The sequence below is a fragment of the Eretmochelys imbricata genome, chromosome 1, assembly GCF_965152235.1.
Source record: "Eretmochelys imbricata isolate rEreImb1 chromosome 1, rEreImb1.hap1, whole genome shotgun sequence".
Classification (NCBI taxonomy): domain Eukaryota; kingdom Metazoa; phylum Chordata; order Testudines; family Cheloniidae; genus Eretmochelys; species Eretmochelys imbricata.
In genome coordinates, this window is record NC_135572.1 from 61383101 (window position 1) to 61389408 (window position 6308).

The window sequence follows — 6308 nt, forward strand, 5'->3', positions numbered from 1 at the left end:
CATACGAGCTATTCTTCTGTGATAGCTTTTGATTCTGACCGATTTCTGGTATTGAATCAGCTCCAATACCCTGGATCTGAATATCCCCAAATTTAAGGTAAGTTCAGATCCAGATGTGGAGTTGAACTTTGTGTCTGACCACTGTTTATAGAAGGATAAACTAAAGGTGCATCTTCACTTGGAAAAAAGGTGTGTTCTTAGCTTGAGTTCACTAAGATTTTACCTCATGTTAGTTAAGACAAGGTACCGTATATACTCGTTCATAAGCCAAATTTTTTAGTAAAAAAGGGAAGCACCAGAGAAGGGGGTCGGCTTATGAACGGGTATAGAGGGAGAGGTGGGACACAGCCTCTCCCCTCAACAGAGGGGGCAAGGAGAGGCAGCACAGCCAGCAGATCCCGAAGGGAAGAGGTGGGGCCAGAGTCTCTCCATTTCTGGCCACGCTCCTCTCCCCCCAGCCTCCGAAGCAGCTGCAGCTCCAGGGCTGGCAGGCTGTGGCTGCGCCGCCCGGCCCGCTGGACCACACTGCGGCCATGCTGCTCCGTCTAGCCCACTGGAGCAGGCTGCAGCTGCGCCGCCTAGCCTCCGGCCAGGCCAGAGACATCCTCCCCTGGCTCTCCCCAGCTAAGGTGGGAAGGGATGGGATGGGAAGAGTGTGGGGGTCCTGGGCTAGGGGTGGGGTCACATGGGGGGATGGGCACATAGGTTACTCCCCTGACCCCCAGCTTCTCCCCCTCCCCCCAAAATTTCCCCACCAGTTGCTGTCCCGGCCCATCAGGGTAAGCAGCTGGCACGCCGGGACACTTTGTTTACTTAGGTTTACCTCCGTGCCTGCGGACCCTCAAGGTAAAGAAACAGTCTCGGCCCACCAGCGGCTTATCCTGATGGCCCCGGAGCCAAAGTTTGCCAACCCCTGAATTATAGGGTTGGCTTATGAATGGGTCATAAAAATTTTCCATTTTTACTTATCAATCTTGGGGGAGGGGATCGGCTTATAAACGAACTGGCTTATGATCAAGTATATATGGTAGTTTGTAATTTTCACATGTATTAGCAGGTTGAGTGGGAGAACCTAGGGTTCACTTTGACCTACTAAGTCACATGAAAACTACAAACTGCCTTGTCATCACTAGCTGTTTACTCATGTTAATTACCCTGTGTCAGCTAACTCAAGTTAAGAACACACCTTGTTTCCTAGTAAAAACAATCTCCAGGTCCAAGTGCCCCTCTACCAATGGAAAAGTCTGGATCTGAACACTGTGGCTCAGGCTCCACTCTACTCATCAGTAAAAATCGGTGGTGGAACCCTGTCTTTAATATTTTCCTGATTCTGAGGTGAATACCAGGAAGATAATACTGAGCTCCAGACATTCATTGACTCTTTACCTAGCATTTCATCCCAGCTGGTGGCACTGAAAAAGAGAAGCCAAGATTTCCTCAACAGGCTCGGGCCTGCCATTCATAAGTGGACAGAAATGAAGTATAACTTCTAAAAAGGAAGTGTCAGTCTCAATAATGGGATCACAGTGCTACAGTGTAAGCTGTAGCGTAGTTCTCTGCTCTAAGTGAATTCTGGTTGGAATGTGCTGGTTATATTAATGCACTAAAATGAAAGGGATTTCAGAGCAGCTAATTTTTCCTATGCACAGTTAAATATTCAGAACTGGAAACTGCTGCACATTTTCTTACATAGCAGTAATAAATAAATCACTGGCATATTGTGGACTTAAACCGGAGTCTCTCAGCTCCTCAGGCAAATGTTCTTTTACTGAACTTAAAAAAAAAAAATACAGTTCCACTAGCTTAAACCAGCCCAGGCCTTTGTATGCTAAGGTAAAAGCATATGAAACTGATAGTGAAATAATTTTCTACTCTGGAGATGACAGAACGCAGGACACTAGAGGTATAGCTGCTCCCCAAATGAATCATGGTCAAGCTAAGTGGCTCCCTTCACGTGGCTTCTTTTGGAGTATCCTGCAAAATAGAAAATATTCTGTTGCTCTTGCAGGGATAGCTCAGCAACCCCTCTAAGCACCCCAATGTGAAACGCAAACGTTTTCAAATTTGTATAGTATCTCCTGACATAGAAGGCATTATAATTGATTCATTGTTCAAAATGAATGGCCAACTCTTTGCTGCCATAAAATGAAGGTGAAGTGGACTATTTCAGTGGGGAAACAATGCTACAGAATTCAGAAAATGTTGGCAAATAGAATCAGTGAAATTTGGTTTGCATGCATCCTTGAAATGGCCCTACTGTAGGTTTTTATACCTCTCCTGTCACGGCTGAAAGGCAAGCAGGCCTTGGTTTAACAAATGAGAACCTGGATTTTTCACTCCTGGAACTAATGTTCTACTAGAACACTCAGTGCTCCAAGCATACATTCCATCCAAGGATCTCAAAGCCCTTTGGAAGCATTGATGAATTAAGCCTTACATATCTGCAAGGTAAATAACTATTGAGGCTGAGCTAAAGCAGCCTTATAAAATTATATTTCCCCAGTTGCCTAGGGTGAGAATATTTTTCTGACAAATGAGAAAAACAACATTAGTTTTTTCCCCATTATCATCAGCCTTCATAGTGAGGGGGCCATTTAGGGATTGGGGGCAAAAATTGGGGATTGGTCCTGCTTTGAGCAGGGGGTTGGACTAGATGATCTCCTGAGGTCTCTTCCAACCCTGATATTTTATGATTCTATGATTCGAAGGGTACATGAGTAGATTTTGGACCTAGGCTAATAAATTTTCATACACTCCTGTAAGGCTGGGCCATGTGAATTGCCCACAGTCAGATTAGAAAATCTGACTTCCTTTCCCTGCTCTAACCAACAGAATTCTACGTTAGGGTCTTCAGTAAGAGAACACTAGTCCTTTTAGCCCACACCCTATCCAGAATTAAACCCACACCATATATATATATATATATATATATATATATATGTATGACTGTTTATAAGTCAATTAGATCTCATCAGCCACTCATCTTGCTTTCAGAATAATGGGGAAGCCTGCTCTGGGTGGCAAGATGGAGGGTAGTTTTCTTCGTGTTGGAACATTACTTCATAACATTACATTCCCTCCAATATAAACACACACAGAGCAATAAACAAACCAACAAAACCAGGAGAGAATATGAACTAATTCAGTCTGTCTCCCTTTTGCACATTTTCCCATCAACATTTATTTTTAGAGGTTATTGTAACATTTTATAACTTTCACTGACTTGTCCTGCTTGAGAGCTTACAAATAGGGTAAATTTTTAGGTTCAGTTACTACAACAGCACCTTGCAATGCAAGTCATTGAACGCTTTGAATGTAGTGAACCTTTAGGGAGCAGATCTTTGGTGTAAGGACATGTAATTTTTATATAAATACTTTTCGGAGTAAGACTGCATTTTAATATGTGCTATCAGGGTCCCTCTAATGATATGAGTATTAAGAGAAGTAGTCTTGGCACAAATACTGAGATTCTGCATGGATATCCTTTGGATTCAATATTATTGCACTGAGGGTATGAAAGCCCTGCCCCTGTCTCGCCCTTCCTCTCTACTCCAAACATTTCTTTTAACTCTCTGAGGCAGAGGAATGGTCAGTGGATTCCTATCTAAAGTTTTTATGTGGTGTCCATTACCATATGAAATGCCTCACTATCTTTAATATATGTAGCCTCACAATACCCCTGTGAGGTAGGGAAGTATTTGCCTAAGGTCTCACAGGAAGTCTGTGGCAGAGCAGGAAATTAAGCTCATGTCTCCCAAGTCCCAGGTTAGCATGCTAACCATTAGTCCACCCTTTGGGTCTTTGCAAAGCTTATACATTAAGAGTACAAAGTTACTGATAAGTACTTTTCTTTCTCCTTTATGGCATTGTCTCTCCAGAACCTCAGTGTAAGGGCATGTCTACACTTACCGGTAGATCGACACTGCTGCAATGGATGAAGCGAGTGTTGATTTAGTGGGTCTGGTGAAGACACACTAAATCGATGGGAGAGCACTCTCCCATCGATTTGCGTACTCCACGTCCCTGAGAAGCATAAGGGAAGTCAACAGGAGACGCTCTCCCATCGACACAGCACAGTGTAGCCACTGCGGTAAGTGGATCTAACTACATCAACTTCAATTATGTTATTCATGTAACTGAAGATGCAAAAATTAGATCGATTTACCATGATAGTGTAGACCACGCCTAAGAGACTAGCACAAACAGTGACAATCTTTAGGAAGAGGGCTGAGTCCTGCCACTCACTGTTCTCTCCAACTGGGCATCCAACAAGGACTCAATACTGAGAGAATAGTGCTATGTGAAAGTTTTAAGGCTCCAGACAGCAGCCTTACAAATCTTAGCAATAGACACATATGAAATACAAGTTGCAGTAGCTGCTATCCCTCTCCAAGAATGAGCTTTATGTCCTTCAGGTACTGAATTCCTCCTAAAATATAGCATATCTGAATACATAATTTAATCCATTTAGATAGCCCCAGAATTTGGGTATTCTGGCTTTTAGATATTTATTTATTTTATCAAAAAAACCTTGTGGGCTTCCAAAACTGCTTTTTTCTATCAAGGGAATAATGAACAGCTCCTTTAACATCCATGTAATGCAGCTTGGTAAATACAAAGGCTTTCAGGGGGAAAATATACTGACAAAGAAATTGATTCAAATGAAAATGCAAGACTAACCTAGTCAAGAATTTTGCCTGTGGTCTCAAAACCACCATCATTATGCACCATTCCCATGCTTCTAGTTATGGCAGGAGACACTGATTTCTGTTCAAATAATACACTTGCACTGCACTGGCTGACCAATCCCTATTGCTCTTACTACTAGGGGTATGACTACATTTCAAGATGGAGGTGTAAATTCCAGCTCGAGGATACCTACCCATGCAAACTCTAGAGTCTGAGATAGTACGTACTTGGGGAGGCTAGAGTCTCCTGCCATTCATGCTGCTGTGGCTATACTCTATTTTTAGCACGCTAGCTCAATTAGAGCTAGCATGGGCCTGTGTCCTTCAGCTGGAATTTACACCTCCAGCTCAAAGTACCCTAAGAGCTTTATGTGAAGTCTAAGTACCCTGGTCTTCTCAAGAACCCCCAGCTAATCCAAAAGAGATCCACCTGAAATGTAAAGCAACTGTGGCTTTCACCACGCATGGAATGGGGGGGGGAGACGGGGTCAAAGGGTCATTCCCTTCAGAATGAGGTGTCTGGAATGGCTGACTGTAAAAGGGTAAAATCCACCTCTCGCAATCACCCGCTGCCCAGGTGTGCATCTGCACCTCTCTCAGTCTGTGGTGACCCCTGTCGGTGGTTTCTCAGGCAGTTTCAGTGACTCAGCGCTCCGGCCAAGTCACACACACAGGCTGTGTGCTTTCAACAAAACAAAACCCCTTCCAGGATAAATAGTTCAAAGGTAAAGTCTCAGTCTGCAGTCTTTAAACAGTCCCAACCCTGGTGAGGGGTTGTTCCCCCAGGGCTCCCTCCCTTCCTCTCTCTCTGAGCCTGTCTCATCCCAGCTCAGCCACTAAGCAGTTCAGTTCCCCTTCCAGGGTACGTAACATTTCAACAGTCAGGCCACTGCCCCTGTGGCTAATGGGGTGGGACGACTCAGGTCCATCCACTACTCTGGGTCCCAGCACAGGGACTCTGTGAATAGCAGCCACATGCTGCTGTGTCCCCTTTAACTCTTCACTACGCTGCTTCAGTTCCCTTTGTCACTTCCCTGTAGCTCTAGCACCTTCACAAATGCTTCATCCTTACCGTAGGGCTGTAAGTCTTGTATTCAGTCCCAGCAGCCAGCCAAGAGCTCCTTCTTGCTCCCGTGGTCCCTGCCAGCACCTGCTCTGTCCGTGGTCCTGTAGCTCCCTCAGCCAGCCAGGAACACCATTCACGCTCCTTCAGCTCCAGGCAGAAACTGACTGTCTCTAGCTCTGCAGCTCCTTGTATATGTCTCCCTTCAGCCTCTCTGATTGGCTGCTTCCCCCGGCAGCCACTCCAGGCAGCCCGAAGGACTTCTTTACTGCTCTTTTCTAGCATGGTAGGACCACGAGGTCTCCAGCAGGGTCTCAAAACTATCATTGTTATTCACCATTCCCCACAGACTCAAGAGTTCTAGAGCATTAGCCACCCTTCATGTGAGCCAGTTGCCTAGATATGGTTGTGCTTGTGGGCTCTGATGATGAAGGTGGACTGCCACCCTTGCCAATTATTTGTACAGCACTTAACTTAATGGGGCCCTGAGCCACGAATGAGGTCTCTGGACACTAGTGCAATAGAAGTAAATAAAATAACAACAATAATTAATAATA